The sequence below is a fragment of the Caretta caretta genome, chromosome 8 (genome assembly GCF_965140235.1).
Source record: "Caretta caretta isolate rCarCar2 chromosome 8, rCarCar1.hap1, whole genome shotgun sequence".
In the NCBI taxonomy this organism is placed as follows: domain Eukaryota; kingdom Metazoa; phylum Chordata; order Testudines; family Cheloniidae; genus Caretta; species Caretta caretta.
The window spans coordinates 33,742,840-33,762,667 of NC_134213.1; positions in this window are offsets into that span (position 1 = coordinate 33,742,840).

Below are 19,828 nucleotides of genomic sequence, written 5' to 3' on the forward strand. Positions count from 1 at the left end.
TCCTGGAAGGGTAAGGGGAGGAGACCATGAGCTAATTATAGCCGAGACAGGGATGATGGACAGCATCCTAGTTCGTTTACTTTTCCAGTTCACACACTGCTGACAAAATACACTGGATCCCCTCATTGGCTCTCATTACACCATTCATTATTTCATCTATCTTTTGCAAAGTCTGTTCTCTCTCTGTCTTCATTCCAAACCAAACAGTCTTTTTCACTGCCTCTCCCAGGGACATCTTTCCACAAGCCACTTACCCACCACTCCACTCTCTCCCAAATGCACTGTGAATCCAGTGATATACCTGAGAAACATCAATGATATTTTCATCCTCTGGACAGAGAACCTAAACTCCCTCATATATTTCCACCACAACTTCAACAGCCACTACCCATCCATTACACTCTCTCTGGAACACTACCACTTCCTAGACACCATGATCAGCTTTAACAGTAGAACTCTATATATATACTATATACAAGAAACCCATGGATCACCCCCAAACAAACAAGAAATCTGTTGTCTACAGCCAGGCACTCAAATGCCATAAAATATGCTCCAAGGAGAAAGCATAACCTCAATTGTATTAGAGCAAAATTCATTTGCTCTGAGATAAAATAAATGGTCAAGATTTTTTTTAACTGAATACCCAAAGTCAGGCTCTTAACTCAAGTCCATATCTAGGTACCTATATGGCCTGATTTTCAAAAGTGCATGAGTCCTGCCAACCAGCTGCTGAGTGCTTTTGAAAATGAAATAACTTACCTAGAAGCTTCATGTTAGATTTAGAAGCCCCATAACCTCAGCCATGCAGAACACAATGCCATCCACAGCCTCAGAAACAACTCTGACATCATAATCAAAAAGTCTGACAAAGGAGGTGCTGTTGTCATCATCAATAGGTCGGAATATGAACAAGAGGCTGCTCGGCAGCTCTCCAACACCACTTTCTACAAGCCATTACCCTATGATCCCACTGAGAGTTACCAAAAGCAACTACAGCATTTGCTCAAGAAACTTCCTGAAAAAGCACAAGATCAAATCTGCACAGACACACCCCTGGAACCCTGACCTGGGATATTCTATCTACTACCCAAGATCCATAAACCTGGAAATCCTGGGCACCCCATCATCTCAGGCATTGGCACCCTGACAGCAGGATTGTCTGGCTATGTAGACTCCCTCCTCAGGCCCTACGCTACCAGCACTCCCAGCTACCTTCGAGACACCACTGACTTCCTGAGGAAACTACAATCCATCGGTGATCTTCCTGATAACACCATCCTGGCCACTATGGATGTAGAAGCCCTCTACACCAACATTCCACACAAAGATGGACTACAAGCCGTCAAGAACACTATCCCCGATAATGTCACGGCTAACCTGGTGGCTGAACTTTGTGACTTTGTCCTTACCCATAACTATTTTACATTTGGGGACAATGTATACCTTCAGATCAGCGGCACTGCTACGGGTACCTGCATGGCCCCACAGTATGCCAACATTTTTATGGCTGATTTAGAGCAACGCTTCCTCAACTCTCGTCCCCTAACGCCCCTACTCTACTTGCACTATATTGATGACATCTTCATCATCTGGACCCATGGAAAAGAAGCCCTTGAGGAATTCCACCATGATTTCAACAATTTCCATCCCACCATCAACCTCAGCCTGGTCCAGTCCACACAAGAGATCCACTTCCTGGACACTACAGTGCTAATAAACAATGGTCACATAAACACCACCCTATACCGGAAACCTACTGACCGCTATTCCTACCTACATGCCTCCAACTTTCACCCTGACCACACCACACGATCCATCGTCTACAGCCAAGCTCTGCGATACAACCGCATTTGCTCCAACCCCTCAGACAGAGACAAACACCTACAAGATCTCTATCAAGCATTCTTACAACTACAATACCCACCTGCGGAAGTGAAGAAACAGATTGATAGAGCCAGAAGAGTTCCCAGAAGTCACCTACTACAAGACAGGCCTAACAAAGAAAATAACAGAACGCCACTAGCCGTCACCTTCAGCCCCCAACTAAAACCCCTCCAACGCATTATTAAGGATCTACAACCTATCCTAAAGGATGACCCAACACTCTCACAAATCTTGGGAGACAGGCCAGTCCTTGCCTACAGACAGCCCCCCAACCTGAAGCAAATACTCACCAACAACCACATACCACACAACAGAACCACTAACCCAGGAACCTATCCTTGCAACAAAGCCCGTTGCCAACTGTGCCCACATATCTATTCAGGGGACACCATCACAGGGCCTAATAACATCAGCCACACTATCAGAGGCTCGTTCACCTGCACATCCACCAATGTGATATGTGCCAGCAATGCCCCTCTGCCATGTACATTGGTCAAACTGGACAGTCTCTATGCAAAAGAATAAATGGACACAAATCAGATGTCAAGAATTATAACATTCATAAACCAGTCGGAGAACACTTCAGTCTCTCTGGTCACGCAATTACAGACATGAAGGTCGCTATCTTACAACAAAAAAACTTCTAATCCAGACTCCAGCGAGAAACTGCTGAATTGGAATTCATTTGCAAATTGGATACTATTAATTTAGGCTTAAATAGAGACTGGGAGTGACTAAGTCATTATGCAAAGTAGCCTATTTCCCCTTGTTTTTTCCTACCCCCTCCCCACCCTCAGACGTTCTGGTTAAACTTGGATTTATGCTGGAAATGGCCCACCTTGATTATCATACACATTGTAAAGAGAGTGGTCAGTTTGGATGAGCTATTGCCAGCAGGAGAGTGAGTTTGTGTGTGTATGGGGCTGGGGGGGGTGAGAAAACCGGGATTTGTGCTGGAAATGGCCCATCTTGATTTTCATACACATTGTAAGGAGAGTGGTCACTTTGGATAAGCTATTACCAGCAGTAGAATGAGTTTGTGTGTGTGGTTTTTGGAGGGGGGTGTGTGAGAAAATCTGGATTTGTGCTGGAAATGGCCCACCTTGATTATCATACACATTGTAAAGAGAGTGGTCACTTTGGATGGGCTATTACTAGCAGGAGAGTGAGTTTGTGTGTGGGGGGGTGGAGGGTGAGAAAATCTGGATTTGTGCTGGAAATGGCCCAACTTGATTATCATACACATTGTAAGGAGAGTGATCACTTTAGATAAGCTATTACCAGCAGGAGAGTGGGGTGGGAGGAGGTATTGTTTCATGGTCTCTGTGTATATAATGTCTTCTGCAGTTTCCACAGTATGCATCCGATGAAGTGAGCTGTAGCTCACGAAAGCTTATACTCAAATAAATTGGTTAGTCTCTAAGGTGCCACAAGTACTCCTTTTCTTATTGTAGGCACTGTGTTTTTGAGCAGTAATAAACGAGAGAGAGAGAGAGAGAGAGAGAGAAGTCAGCTCTGGAACTTTGTAAGTTCAGCTACATGTAACAGGACTTTATTGAACGATTATTATATTCATCATTATATTCATTATTTATACTTAAGGCACCTATCATCGTCACAGCAGTGAGGCAAAATTTTGCCAATATTAAAGATCAGTTACACAAGGCCACTCACAATGGATGGCTCTAACATACTGTTCTTTCACAAGGGATAACAAAAGCAGACAAAAACTAAGTCAGAGATGAGGTAAACCAAAGGAGAAGGTTTTACATTTTATTCTGAAGCTCATTACAACAAACATCTACTTAACTATTGCCTAGAGCATCTTCCTCTTCCCCACCACACCCCCTATTTGGGTTACAAAGACATTTTCCCTGAAATGTAGCTGAACCTCAAACTGGCTTCTATTATTGCAGGCTCAATTGCATCCTGGTAGGGCCCAGATTCAGCAAAGCACATTTTCATGTGCATTGATAGCCTTGGCCATACTGCACAGTAAAACAGAAAGGGGATTAGAATGATACTGCTGTTCCCCTTTGCCGCCCACAGTCCATGACAGTATATATACACACACTGGGATAGATCCTTGACCCTTTGTAGACTTCATGATCTCAGTTCCTCAGGAAGAAAAACTTGCTTCCATAATTTTCCATACATGCCCACTACAATTAGCTTGCATACTGACGGTGGCAATTGACAAAGACTGGTGGCAGAACTCCCTGGGAATGATTGTGATCTCAGTTCAAGTGGTGTTTATTCAGAGTAACTCCAACAAAATCAACAGTGACTTTGGATTTCTTTCCGAGTATCTGAACCTTGCCCCATAGATTCTTAGTTCTGTATATACACCATTGCTTTCGCTTTGCCTTTTTTTTTTTTAAACTGGAGCAGGCCTTCTACCTGGCCCCAGATCAGCAAGGCACATAAGCATATCCCTTTCTTTGAGCACAAGTGGTTCCACTGAAGTCAGTGGGGTTATCTGTGCTTAAAGTAAGGCAGTGGGACTGCTCATGTGCTTAAAATAGTACATAGGCTCAAGTATCTTCCTGAATAGGGCCTCTGTCATTTCCCTTCTCCACTCTTTTTTCTCTGCTATGTTTATACCTATAATCTCAGATGATCTCTTGCTAATTATTCTTGGAATTACATAAGAGAACTTTACTCATGAGTAATCAGAACTACTTGGATAACTAAGGTGAACATGTCATTACTTGCACCCTCCTTTCTCCCAAATGATTGACAAAGGATACCAGTAAAGGCATATGCAAGAACCACCATCTTCACATGGGAAGGAAGAAAGGCCCCCGCAGTAATGCAAGTCACATCTGCCCTTCATCAGTCAGTCTAGGGTTACAACAACTTTGAGAAAAGAGTATGAGAGGTTCCCTGGCATAATTCATTGAGAATCTTCACATATTTCCCCCTCCTGCCCCTAGCACAGAGGCATCGTTCACGCTGGTAAAATATATGTGGAAGTATTCAACCACCTGCTGTTACTTGTTCCAGCATCAACCGCTCTACTACAGATAGGTCCACGATTGACCTAGGGGAGCAGTAAAGATTTTTCAGCCCCAACGATTGTGTGGTACTTGGTTTAAAATACAAATCCTCCTGTGCGTTTAACATTCTCAGCACTTGGAGTTTTCAGTTCTCTAAGGATCCATCCCAGCTTACGGACACATCTCTAACCTGGTTAATGGAAATTTGCAGTGTCTCCTACACCAATGCTCTATGCCTGTAAACAGTTCTGTGGTCATTCAGGGATAGACTGTCACAGATACTATGGAGGTGAGAGTGGTATATATAGAATAGACTAGCAGTACAGTCTGTCCTGCGTGAGGGGCAGTGCATATCTTCCCCCCACCCCTAGAAACAGACCAAAATGAAGGACACATTTCCTCCCCTGTCCTCACCTTGTTCTGAGGAGGAGTAAGTTACTTCAGCTCTTTTCATGGAGCAACTTATTCCCCTCTACACTCCGAACCTGTTATTCTGCCCTCTGAGTCAGGAAAGTGGAAACATGGCTTCTCCTATTCCTGTCGCTTCTCCATTTCCTCCCTGCCCATCTGTGGCGGTATATGGTGTGTAGACCTCATTTCCCCTCCTCAGCCAGAGTCACAACCTGAGCAGAGCTGAGAACAAGGTGGGGCCTTATTCCTGCTCCTTCCCATATGCAGCTGAGTAAGGGCTCTGACAATCTAGCCCTTGAAGACACCCACCATTTCACTGCTCCTTCCCATCTGGAAACTCATTGAGAGTCATGCGGCAGCCCTCATTCACACTAGAAACCCCTGAAGTGCTGACAATTCAAAAGGGATAGTCATCTAAAACCATCATTTTTTGCCGGGTGGGTTGCATCAAACAGCAGCAGTGAAGGTTTCTCAGAGTTTTGGCAGGAAATCATAGGTGAGCCCAGGTACCTAACAATGGGAGCAAGTTCCCTCAAAAAGCATTACATGTTTTAAAGCTTGTTGCTCTGATATGAAAAAGATGAGTCGCCCATTCTCAAAACTGTATTTCAATGGAAAACTGAGGGGTTGACTAAACAATTGTTTCATGAAAAGTTATCTGCTTACTGTGGACAATTTTGATTATTTTATCCAAAAACACACACCTGCAAATCTATACATTTTTGGATGAAAAACCAAAAAAACCCTTTGTTTTCATCCAAAATTGTTTAATTTTCTTTTGGAACAAGAAATAGCTTGAATAGTAACGTCGTCATGACATGTACTTGCAGCATATTATTCAGCCACTAGATTTTCTTGTGTGCTGTCTAGAATTCCAGACAGGGAGTGGTCCATGGTGAACCAGACAATGGAAAGGATGCTGTGGGGAAGCCTGTTTACTGGTCTGTAGCATACAGTTCATAGAATAGAATATCAGGGTTGGAAGGGACCTCAGGAGGTCATCTAGTCCAACCCCCTGCTCAAAGCAGGACCAATCCCCAACTAAATCATCCCAGCCAGGGCTTTGTCAAGCCTGACTTTAAAAATATCTAAGGAAGGAGATTCCACCACCTCCCTAGGTAACACATTCCAGTGTTTCACCACCCTCCTAGTGAAAAAGTTTTTCCTAATATCCAACCTAAACCTCCCCCACTGCAACTTGAGACCATTACTCCTTGTTCTGTCATCAGCTACCACTGAGAACAGTCTAGATCCATCCTCTTTGGAACCCCCTTTCAGGTAGCTGAAAGCAGCTATCAAATCCCCCCTCACTCTTCTCTTCCGCAGACTAAACAATCCCAGTTTCCTCAGCCTCTCCTCATAACTCATGTGTTCCAGTCCCCTAATCATTTTTGTTGCCCTCCACTGGACCCTTTCCAATTTTTCCACACCCTTCTTGTAGTGTGGGGCCCAAAACTGGACACAGTACTCCAGATGAGGCCTCACCAATATCGAATAGAGGGGAACAATCACGTCCCTCAATCTGCTGGCAATGCCCCTACCTATACATCCCAAAATGCCATTGGCCTTCTTGGCAACAAGGGCACACTATTGACTCATATCCAGCTTCTCGTCACTGTGAACCCTAGGTCCTTTTCTGCAGAACTACTGCTGAGCCATTCGGTCCCTAGTCTGTAGCGGTGCATGGGATTCTTCCGTCCTAAGTGCAGGACTCTGCACTTGTCCTTGTTGAACTTCATCAGATTTCTTTTGGCCCAATCCTCTAATTTGTCTAGGTCCCTCTGTATCCTATCCCTACCCTCCAGTGTATCTACCTCTCCTCCCAGTTTAGTGTCATCTGCAAACTTGCTGAGGGTGCAATCCACACCATCCTCCAGATCATTTATGAAGATATTGAACAAAACCAGCCCCAGGACCGACCCTTGGGGCACTCCACTTGATACCGGCTGCCAACTAGACATGGAGCCATTGATCACTACCTGTTGAGCCCGACAATCTAGCCAACTTTCTATCCACCTTATAGTCCATTCATCCAACCCATATTTCTTTAACTTGCTGGCAAGAATACTGTGGGAGACCGTGTCAAAAGCTTTGCTAAAGTCAAGGAACAACACGTCCACCGCTTTCCCCTCATCCACAGAGCCAGTTATCTTGTCATAGAAGGCAATTAGATTAGTCAGGCATGACTTGCCCTTGGTGAATCCATGCTGACTGTTCCTGATCACTTTCCTCTCCTCTAAGTGCTTCAGAATTGATTCCTTGAGGACCTGCTCCATGATTTTTCCAGGGACTGAGGTGAGGCTGACTGGCCTGTAGTTTCCAGGATCCTCCCTCTTCCCTTTTTTAAAGATGGGCACTACATTAGCCTTTTTCCAATCGTCCGGGACGTCCCCGGATCGCCATGAGTTTTCAAAGATAATGGCCAATGGCTCTGCAATCACATCCGCCAACTCCAGTTGTTGCCACTCATCTAGAAAGGACTGTGATCCCACATATTATGACGCATAATGAGGTTTCAGGCTGCCTCCTAAAGCCATTCACTTTAGGTGCCAATGCGAGTTCTCACTTATCTTAGATACCTGCCCAAATACAGACTTATACCATCTCTCAGTAATAGATTTCATGGAGAGAAAGGATGGCAGAATCCAGGAGGGCCATGTCTAAGATGAGGCTTTCTGAGCATCTCACCTGATGATGTACCTGGTGAGTCACTTTAGCAAAGTCCTTGTCACTGAAGAATCCCTATGTCAGGAGTTCTCAAACTGGGGGTCGTGACCCCTCAGGGGGTCACAAGGTTATTATGTAGGGGGTCGCAAGCGGTCAGCCTCCACTTCACCTTCAGTATTTATAGTAGTGTTAAATATAAAAACAGTATTTTAATTTATAAGTGGGGGTCGCACACAGAGGCTTGCTGTGTGAAAGGGGTCACCAATACAAAAGTTTGAGAACCACTGCCCTACGTCTTTTGCCAGCAAGGCCTTCATCCTCAAATCCATGTGTGGCCTTCCTCAAGTGGCAAATGTTTTTGTCTGGGTGTTTTTCTATTGCGCAGCAATGGTTGTAAATTGCCCATTTGTCTTCAGGGTTACTGCTATGTCATTATCAGGGCATTATTAATGATTAACAGTTATCATAGTTATGCCCATTTAGAAGGTGCACTTACATAACTTAGATCAAGAGAGGCACGACACTCCACAATCGACATCATCATAGAGTCAGCTGCCAAAATGAGTCATACACTGTGTGGGGGGGGGGTGAAATCACAGCCAGGAGACTAACTCAAGTCAAGGAGGCTCCAGTTCCTGAATGAAGCCAGGCATTTTACAGCTCTATAAGGGCCTGATCACCATTCAGTTAAAAGGAGTTGTATCGGACTCTGAAGGTGGCCAGGTCAGAGCTTAGACTGATTTCTGGTGCGAATTAGATCCAGCCCAGGATTTGTTGCTCATAACATCCTACTTGCAAGTTCATGAGGAAACTCAAGAAAAGAGCTGCACGGCAGGCTACTAAGAGTCATGTTTGGTTCAAAGGCCCTAAGTTAAGTACCACAGGTTTACAGTTAAGAGACAGATTTTCCAAAGAGCTCAGAACCCAGGATGCTGGGTCACACTGAGGAGTGCAGGCTCCAAAAGCGAGCACTAACCTCTGAAAATCTGATCCCAAAAGTCTCCCCTGCTGTATCTTTCAGATTTGACATAAAATTCCCATTCACAGTTCTGGGATTTGTGCCTTTTCCCTGCCATATAAAGGGTTTTTAAAAATATATCCCTTTGTCTCCCAACAAAAACACTTAATAGAGATAGTTAAACCATCTTCTCCCAGATAACCAATTAGATTATCTCCAGTGTTCCTTACACATCTAAACACTGTCTAAACAAGTGCAAAATATCCTCACGCAATCTGTCCATTATAAAAATGGAACTGGTCTCAATATTGATTTCTCCCAGGTGGAAAATATCCCCAGTATTCTACATCTGGTGCTAGTATGTTTAACCAAATGTTAGTGGGGAACAGTTTTTTCTTGGACTTGTGTGCACAGGGTGGTGCATAAAGTAGAGAAATATGGTAAGCCCCAGAGAATGTGCGTTGGGCTTGTGATGACTAATCCTGGGATATAGCCACCGGACAATATGACTGATTATTATAATATTATAGAAAAATCAAACAAGGAGAACCTATCTGGCCAAGTGAAAAAACAGCCATTTAACCTGATCCCTTAACTTTCTCTATTCTCAGATTCTCCCCACTTCTATGCCATTGCAACTCTTTTGGGTTCATGCATCCGACAAAGTGAGCTGTAGCTCACGAAAGCTTATGCTCAAATAAATTGGTTAGTCTCTAAGGTGCAACAAGTACTCCTTTTCTTTTGGGTTGGAGTAGTGTAGCAGACAGAATTTGGCCCATTGTTCCTAACTCTGCAGTACTTTTGGTTTTATATATACACTGACTCTTGAGAAATATACAATAGGTTCCTTCCAGATAAGACACACAGAATTAAGTGCCTATGTCTAATTCAACTTCCCAGAAAGGTGTAAACCAGTGTTTTTCAAACCGTGGGTCACGACCCAGAACTGTGTCATGGAATGGAAGGGACTGGGTCGTGGCGACTCTGGTCAGCACCGTCAACTGGGCCATTAAAAGTCCCGTCAGCAGTGCTGCCCGGCTAAGGCAGGCTAGTCCCTACCTGTTCTGACACTGCACTACACCCCGGAAGCAGTCAGCAGCAGGTCTGGCTCCTAGGCGGGGGGAGGGGGCACGGGGCTCCGCATGCTGCCCTCGCCCCGAGCAGCAGCTCTGCACTCCCATTGGCCAGAACCAATGGCAGCTGTGGGGCGGTGTCTGTGGATGAGAGCCATGCGGAGCCGCTTGCGTGCCTCCATCTAGGAGCCGGACCTGCTGCTGGATGCTTCCAGGGCACAGCGTGGTGCGCAGTGCCAGGACAGGCAGGAAGCCTGCCTCTGCACCCCCGCTGCACTGCTGACCGGGAGCCACTCAAGGTAAGCCCGTGCCCCAACCCCACGCCCCAGCTCTGATCCCCCCCGCAAACCCAGAGCCCCTTCCTGTACCCCAAACCCCTCATCCCCAGATCCACCCCAGAGCCTGCACCCCCAGCCCAGAGCCCTAACCCCCTCCCACATCCCAACCCCCTGCCCCAGTCCAGAGCCCCCTCCTACATCCTGAACGCCTCATTCCCAGGCCCACCCCGCAGCCCTCACCCCCACACCCCAACCCTCTGCCCCAGCCCTGAGCCCCTCCCACACCTCAAACCGCTCATCCCCAGCTCTGCTGGGTCTCGGGCATCAACAATTTTCCTTAACTGGGTTGCCAGAAAAAAAGTTTGAAAACCACTGGTGCAGACCATGCAAATGTTCTCTAAAAACAAAGGGAGAGACCTCAGAGCATCACAATAGGAGATTATCACATGCAAAAAATCTACATCAGCGCAATGTACACTTTGAGATCAGGGAATGATTTTTAAACAGATGTCAGAGTTTTATAGGTTCAGTTTTGTGCCCAAAATTTGGATGGGTGCAAGAGATGCCATTTAGATGTTTAAGACCTCAGTCCAGCAAACCACTTAAGCATGTGCTTAATTTGACCTCAGTGGGATTACTCATGTGCTCAAAATTAAGCACATGCTCAGATACTTCTCTGGATCAGAACAAGATGGTCAAATGACATTAATTGGAAAATTCAGAATTCCCACAGTACTCTTATTTCTATCTGTTGTGGTTAGATGCATTACAATAGGGTCTCACGCATGATCAGAGAACAGAGACAATAAGACAAGATGCTGCTTGCATCAATATGAATATTCAGTTACAGGAAAAGCATTCAGTTTAAACTTAAGCCACTCCAGCACCATTCAATTACCTTACACAGCATTAGTGCAGGGGCAGTATTATCAATCAGCTGGAGATCACACGCACAAAGTGCCAAATCCCAACCCAGTCACATAAGGGAGAAAGGGACATTTTGGTGGCCCTTTATTCACACATATACTGACACTGTATTAGTCTGACCAGTCCCAAGGACGGGCAGGCTTGGGGGGAATCCATGCACACTTGGAAGTCCCATTAGCTGTGCTGGAGGTAGGGTATGGTCAAGCCAATGAGCAACTCTTAATTCAAGCATGAACACTGGTGCCCCTCTCCCTGCCCAAAAAGGGCTCATAGATGGTGCTGCAGCATTGCAAAGCAGAATGCGATGGACCCAAGACTAGCTCTAAGAGAAAGGTTTCATATGTAGAGGCAACAGCAAAAGGTTCCATCTCATTAGACTACACCATAATATCTGCCAAAATCTGTCACACTGCCAGTGTTGCCAGTTTTCACAATTGTATCACAAGCAGTGTTATTTTTAAAGCCCCAGCTCCAGGAGCCGTGTGATTCCATAAGAATCTCAGCTTCCATTTTAAAAATAAAAATACCATTTCTGGCCCTTATGGTCACAGAAAAGCATGAAAACATGACTCCTAAACTCTCAACAAAAAGACAGCAAATAAAAAGAGCAAAACATTCATTCTTTTTAATAAATCTCATGATTTTAAGACAATCTCATGATTTGGGGAGGCCGGACTCATGATTTTTGAATACTGAGTTTGGCAACACTGCATTCCTCATGCACCCAAACTCCCAGTGAATCTAGGAATGCAGAATCAGGCCCTGAATCACCACCACACAGCCCTGCAAGGTTGTGTATCATCTCCTCATAGAAGACTGCCTGTCTCTTCCCTTTCTTCACTCCTCATCAATTGCACAAATACAAACTGGGAAATGACTGCCTAGGAAGGAGTACAGCAGAAAGCATCTGGGAGAGTGGATCACAAACTAAATAAAAGTTAACAATGTAATACGGTTGCAAAAAAAAGTGCACATTATTCTGGGACATATTAGCAGGAGTGTGTTGTAAGCAAGACATGAGAAGTAATTCTTCCACTCTGCTTAGCACTGATAAGGCTTCAGCTGAAGTACTGTGTCCAGTTCTGTGCACCATACTTTGGGAAAGATGGACAAACTGGAAAAAGTCCAGAAGAGAGCAACCCAAAAATAATTAAAGGTCTAGAAAACGACCTATAAGGAAAGATTGAAAAAAAACTGGGTTTGTTTAGTCTGGAAAAGAGAAGACAAAGGGGACATGATGACAGTCTTCAAGTACATAAAAGGTTGTTATAAAGAGGAGGCTGATAAATTGTTCTCCTTAACCACTAAGGACAGGACAAGAAGCAATGGGCTTAAATTGCTGCAAGGGAGATTTAGGTTAGACATCAGGAAAAACTTGCTAACTGTCACGGTAGTTAGGCACTGAAACAACTTACCTAGGGAGATTGTGGAATTTCCATCACTGGAGGTTTTTAAGAACAGGTTAGACAAACTCCTGTCAAAGATGACCTAGAGAATACTTAGCCCTGACATGAGTGCAGGGGACTGGACTAGATGACCCATTAAGGTCCTTTTTAGTCCTTCATTTCTGGTATTCTATGGTTCTCCATCTCATAAAAAATAAGAACGGGGGGGAAGTCTTGTCAAACCCCTGGGGATATTCCACCTCAATCATGCAAAATACTGAGCACCTTCTGTGAAGTGCTGGGTGCCCTTAACTCCTGTTGGCTTTGATGGGCCTTACAAGCACCCAGTACCTCTCAGGAGTCCCTCAAGCATCTTGCACAATCAGGCTCATATTCAGTCAAACCTATTTGAACATGACATTATTCCAGTCTGCCTATATCACCTGACTCCATAACCTCCAGCCACATACTGTAGTGAAACAATGTTCTTTTCACAGGATTCCCCAAAGCAAATGATTTGAGAGAGAGAACTGCCTACGGTCAACTGCTGTAGCGGCATCAAACAAAGTGGTACATCGAACAAGAGAACTGTTAGATTTGGGGAGGTCATAGACCTCTTTGCCAGGGGATACATATATTTATTTAAGATTGAAACCCTTTTGGATATGCCCTCCAATACAAAAGGGAAACCAGATCTTTCCTGGGGCATCCAGTAGCCCATACTGGAGTTCTGGCTCCCGCTACATTTGCTGGCTCCGATGCGGCCAGTACTCAATTTGCTAGCTTTCAGATCTGGATCCTGTACCTTTTGCAGGTGATGCGCTCACTTGCTGATGCCTCTTCTGCCTACAACACTGCTAGACCACAGGGTCTAACAGAATGGTTCTTACAAGCTCTGACTTCTCTACCATATGTTATTAGAGAAACCTGTCTGGCACTTGAGGAAAAATAGCTGTAATCTATTTGCATAAATCTGTTTTTTACTGCAGTTGATGGGCTGTAACTACCTTAAGTCTAGTAACCAAACAACTAATTGGTAGTGACATTTCAAGTGTTTCCATTGGGAATAAACTATGCATGTTGCGTCTCATATATGGCAAGCGTGGTCTAGTGGCGAGACCAGGAAAACAGGAAATGTGGCAGCTAGCTTGCATTCCCAGCTCTCACCCTGGTTTGCTGTGTGCTCTCTCTGGCCTGGTCTTCAGAAGTGCTGAGCACCTTCAACTCCATTTCAAGTCAAAGAGAGCTGTAGGCAGGTGGTCATCACCTCTGAAAATTAGACCATTGGTTTAGCCATATTGCAAATGGGGCTTACCTGAGGTTTTCAAAGCACTTTGAGACTCTCAGATAAAAGTAAACACGTAGAAAAAACAGGCAACACAAACTTGTGACAAATGACTCTTGAAGTAGCCCCCACTTGTGGCAAGCTGTCAGGTAGCTTTCAGAGCTGCGTGCAACAAATCGAGAGGTCCTTTAAACACAGAAGCCAGAAGGCATTTTCTTTGTAAGTGTTTGGTAGGCTCATTTTCTTTCAACTTGAGGAGATGTTATAGCTGAGCTAGCTCCTGGCAGATATAAAGACAATCTCATATAAAGCTCATATAAAGACAATCATAACAGGGATAAGAACCATTTCCTGAGAAAGCCAGATAGACAATTCACATCAGCCATGTGCAAGGAAATCCAGGGCCATTTTTCCCAGCATCCCTTTCTGAAATTGAATATAGAGGGATCGTGATAATAAAAGGTGTGACTGATATAAAATGTCAGCAGAACATCAAACCATTCTGCGTTTAATAACCACAGGGGTCCTGCATCAAAGAAATCTGATCGGCATTATGAGACAGCGTACAACAAAGAGGATATCATTCAAATATGTGCTGTTGGATTGGAAAAAAATACTAGTTTGCTTCCACTATCAGTGGCTATTACACTGATATAGTGTTTCTCATACGGCAAGGAGCTGGCCCTGTTTGCTTGGGACTTTATGGCACTACAATGCAAAATCAAAATCTGATGCTAATAAAGATCTATAGGTAGTTAGTACCTTTCAGCTGGAAGAATCCTGGAGGATTTAAACAGATGTCCCCTCTGCTGGAGAAACTCTGACAGTTAATTTTTCCTAGAGATGCTCAAACCACAAAATTCACATCTGGGATCTGGATTCTGAACACCCCATAATTTGAGGGTGTTTGGATCCCAGGTTTTGGCTTCAGCCAAATCCTATTGATGGGCCATTTCCCCTTTGAGCTCAGCACATGAGGTCCATCTGCTGAATGGTTAATATTAAAATGGATAAAGCATTCTTCTCTTCCCCTCCTAAACTGCTGGGCTGTGGCACCACATATTTAAACAACTGCTGCATTCCACCCCACAGGTGGCTGCATTTCAATAGCTTATCGGACTCGCATGTAACCACATGATCCTAAAAGAGAGTTTGCATTCTTTCAGAATAAAGTGTCCTCTCTCATCTCCCCATATCCACTCCCCAGATCTTCCCAGATTCTTGATACGATCCAGAGAAACTCTAGCGAGGCAGTCTACCAGCTGTGGGTCATTAGGCATGTGGTGGGAACCCTATGCTGGCTTTTTCCCTGACTGTTTCAGTCTCCAACATGTGTGTGACTACTTTTATTTTGATTTCAGTTTCCTTTTTTTCCTCACACAGACACAATGTGCCGGGGAAGAATCAGCTTACCGATTATCTCTGCTGTCACCTGAATAAGGAAAGTGTCTGTTCCTCCATCAGTGGGGCATTTCCACTAGCACCGCAAAGGGAAACCTAGCTTCTCCATTTGTTACCCAAGAGCACATTCTTGCTCCCATTTAAGTTGGCAATAATGCTCCGCTCCTTTGGCTTTTTGCATGTTTTTCTCCCCTCTTCAATCTTTCTTGTTAATGGGAGTTTTGTGCTGACACGAGATCTCAGTTTTCCAGTCTAGACTCACCAGCTCCCTGCTGATTATTTCTCACTCACCCACCTGAAGCTTTTTGACATCACAAGTTGCCATGGAGGTGGCAGTTGATTCTGAGGTCACAGGGACACATCATCAGGTGGGGAATAAGCAGTAGAAGCTGGGCTGGGCTTACATTCAAGCATCTCTCAGTGACACTCATCCCAGAAAAAGACGGGAGGGGAGGAAAACAGGATATGGTCCATAACTAAACTTCCCAACAAGTCACTGGTAATAAAACCAGGTAAGATCATTCTTTAGAACAGGGATTCTCAACCCCCTGAGTGGAGGGGTCATAAATAGGTGTGTCAAGGCTGATTCCCCACTCTGGCACTTCGAGCACAGAACGTGGGGGCCCGCAAGGATTTTAAAAATTAATACTGGCCACTCCAGGCTGGCATTAAACTCCCAAGGTCACAGCTTCTCTCTGATCTTGGATGGGTAGATGCTGCCACCACCCAAGTGCAGACCCCTCGCCCCCCTTCTGAGAACCCAGGAAGGAACACTTGGGAATTCCTTCCTGTGGGGTACCCTCAAGCCCTTTCACCCCACTTCCAGGGAAGAGCTGAGAGGGAACAAATGGAAATCAGCTGTTGCCACCAGCTAATTAAAAAACATGTGCACAAATCTCTTAGGGGATACAAAAATCCAATCCTGTTCTTAAAAAAGGTAAATTTTATTAAACCCAAAAAGAAAGGAAATACATTTGAAATTTAGGATTTTTGCTAGATCTTAAAAGAAACAATTACAAAACTTAAGCATCAAGATAGCTCTCTTGAGGTTCAGCTTAAAGGTTACGAGCAAAACAAAAGCATCTGGGGTTAGTACAGAGGACTCCACAAGCCAATAAGAAATAAAAAAAATAACCCTACTCGTGTCTTCCTAGACATTCCCTGATTTACTTACATATCTGGGGTTTAGATAAGTGGGTCCGAGGTATGAATTGTTGCTTTTTCATACCTGGTTTTAATGCTACTTACAGCATTTCTGCTCTGTGTCTCCACTCTCCAAAGAACAACAACAAAAGGGAAGTTTTTTCCAATTTTAAAAAGTTCTACCCATCCCATTGGCTCTTTTGTTCAGGTGCCCACTCCCTTTCTTTTACCTAGCCAGGGAGACTTTTTAACTCTTTACAGGTAAAGCAAGCAGAGAAAAGCCACCAAGAGGGACTTTATAGCTAACTGGCTGGCTGGGTGTCCATAAATGGGAGCTCCCTCCCCTCCGCCCCCTGCTTCATTTATCACAGGGTGTCAAGGGGTTGCGAGCACCCAGCCCTTCCCATGTTGCCAAGTGGGAGAAAGGCAAATAGCAAAAACTCTTGTAAACTCTTTGAGCCCTATGTGGCTACTTCACAGATGGATTAAAAAAGAGCCAAACCATTCAGATCACATAATACAACCTGCATTGGTTATACAGACTCCAAAGTGCTGAAGGTACATTTGCTTGTCAAGAATAGTTGAAGGACTCAAGCCATGAGATCTCCACAGCTTTCTTTGGTAGACTGCACCAGTTTAACAGATCCCATGCTAGAGAATGCAGAGGAAGGCTCAAGCCATAGTATTCTGATTTAAATCCAGATTTCAAAACCCTCACCCACCTCCCCAAGGTATTTGGATTCAACTCATTCTGCTGTTTGTCTCTCTTCAGTCTGGGGCTGGATTCCACCTCATCTCTAGTTTCCTGATATTTAACCTAAATTTTCCCTTTGCTCAGTTTCCTCCCAGAACACCTAGTTATACAGCCCTGGGCCACCCAAAATTAATTCTTCCTCCTCCTGGGAGCTTAGATCCTGCCCAGGGGGCTCTCGGGTGCACTGAGGGATTCAGGGGCACTTCATTGAAACTGAAGTCAGCCAGACTTGGCCAAAATTCTTTCTGGGGTCTGCAGGTCAGCGCTCACACCCCAGCAATGGAGCGTGTGCCATGTGCTGCCTACTGCATGCCTGAGGATCTCCACTGGTCAGTGCAGAGAAGTAGCTAGCACCCAGGACAGCACTAGCAAGGAGCACAGACTGCAATCCCCAGCCACACTGACTAGTCCTTATACAGGGGGAAGACCAAGGAAGGGGGAGAGGCCGGTTGCATCACTCCCCCTTGCACACCTCTGCCAGGACCAGCAATGCTCTGGGCCTTGAGTGTTATACTCCTCACCCTTGTTGACAGCTCATAGATTTGGACCCAGGAGGGCTGAACATAGAGTGTTTTAAGAGAAGGGCCGTCTCTGCTGGAACTCACTCCCCTTGCTGGTCCATTAAGGTATATTCAAGCAGCTGCTAAGTCCCAGGGAGAAATTTTTCTCATAGGGTGGCTAGACTGGGCACTGTGGGCCAGATCCTCAGATAATGTAAATCAGCCTAATCCCATTAATGTCAAGGGAGCGAGATTGATTTACACAAGCTGAGCATATGGCCAGGTGTATTTTCTGATGCTGCTTTCTGCCATTGCACTGGTGTGACAGTGATAGACTCATAGGGCTGATGTAGGCAGAAGGAGTTCTAGAATCAATGAAGGTTTGAGGCTTGCGTCTGGGGTGTGTATTTTTAAATATTTATCAAACACTTGCCGCTGATATCCCCATTGTCTGTCATCTGCCCAAATTATACAGAGCTCACACACTGTTTTCTCTCATTTTAAGTCAATTTGGTGGTTATGAAAAGAGCCAAGATGAAAGCCCGTTAGACACCCCCGTTAAGCCTGAGCAGCAGTGATGTGAACACGCCACACACTGCTCCACATCATGCCTAAGCCCTGTTTGGGAGGATCCAGCTCCAAGGTTCAGGGTGGAATTCAGCCTCCAGGGCATATTTCAGTCCTTGGCCTCTGCTGAGAGGCCAACAGAGTAACCGGTTGTGGTAGTGGGGTTAGAAAGTCCTCCCATTCTTCACCAGAAAGCAGAGGAGGAGCCCAGGACTTCACAGCAAGCAAAGAAACTTCTAACAAAAGCCCAGCTGGGTGACGTGGGGTAAGCAGACATAAGGGAGATGGAAAGAGAAGGAGCTGGCAAATCCCATCTCATCTCTCCTGAGTGGGCAGAGGCTCCCTCTGAAAAGATCACTAAGACACAGGCAAAATTTTCCGCACAACTCCGGGGTTGGTATGTCAGACTTTGCACTCTTTCTCTACTCTTTACAGGGACTTCCATCCACCATGTTGCTGCTGATTCTGGTGTTGCATTTGGCCATGCCCATTCCCGGTGAGTGTCTCATGCACCGATGTTGCCATTTGGACTCTTAAAAGTACATTGCCAAGTTTTGAAAGCCCCAAATGGCTAGCGCTGGTACCAGCTATAAGCAGGAGACAATAGTGTCTTTATAGCAGAATGCTTCTATTTATGGTCCCTGAGCCCTGAGGGTGGGAATTTTAGCTGAGCATAAAGAAGCTGGGAGTTCAGCTCCTATTAGAATTCTGTGGGAGACCAACTCAAATGTCTTATGTAACAGCAACTTAGTTGTACTTGCAGTGTCCCCCAGGGTAGAAAAGTTTCAGGTCTTGGCTGGACTGAATGTGTAAGTGGATTTTTAGGAGGATAGAAGGGAGTTTGGGGAGATTGAAAACTAGCTTGAACTAATAACACCGTAAATGCAGATGCTCTCTTGATAATCACCAAGATCATGCCTTCCCACCTTAATACATAAGCCCTGTCCATAGTAATGGGAATTACATTGATTCACTAGACTTCCTGTTTGGAAGTGGTGACCCCTGGTACAGGCTTTCTACCTCCAAAACACTCCCTTATGGCATAGGGTGGTCCTGCGGGTACCCTGCCTCAGTTTCCTTCAGAAGTTCCCAGAAACAATCCACTCCCAGAAACATCTTTAAAACAATATCCCCCACCCCCAGGTCTAATTTATTTGACATTGTACAGGTCCCAACATAAGGACAATATGATGCATCCGATGAAGTGAGCTGTAGCTCACGAAAGCTTATGCTCAAATAAATTTGTTAGTCTCTAAGGTGCCACAAGTCCTCCTTTTCTTTTAACATAAGGCTTGTCACGGTTCCCTCCCCACTCTGAACTCTAGGGTACAGACATGGGGACCCACATGAAAGACCCCCTACGCTTATTTCTAGCAGCTTAGGTTAAAAACTCCCCAAGGCATGAAATTCTCCCTTGTACCTGGGATTAGGTAACGCTGCCACCACCAAGTGATTTATACAAACTCAGGGAAAGAACCACTTGGAGTTCCTACTCCTCCCTAATATCCCCCCAAGTCCCCACACCCCCTTTCCTGGGGAGGCTTGAGAATAAACAAGATGAGCACAGACCAACCTTGGGGGATTTTTAGGACA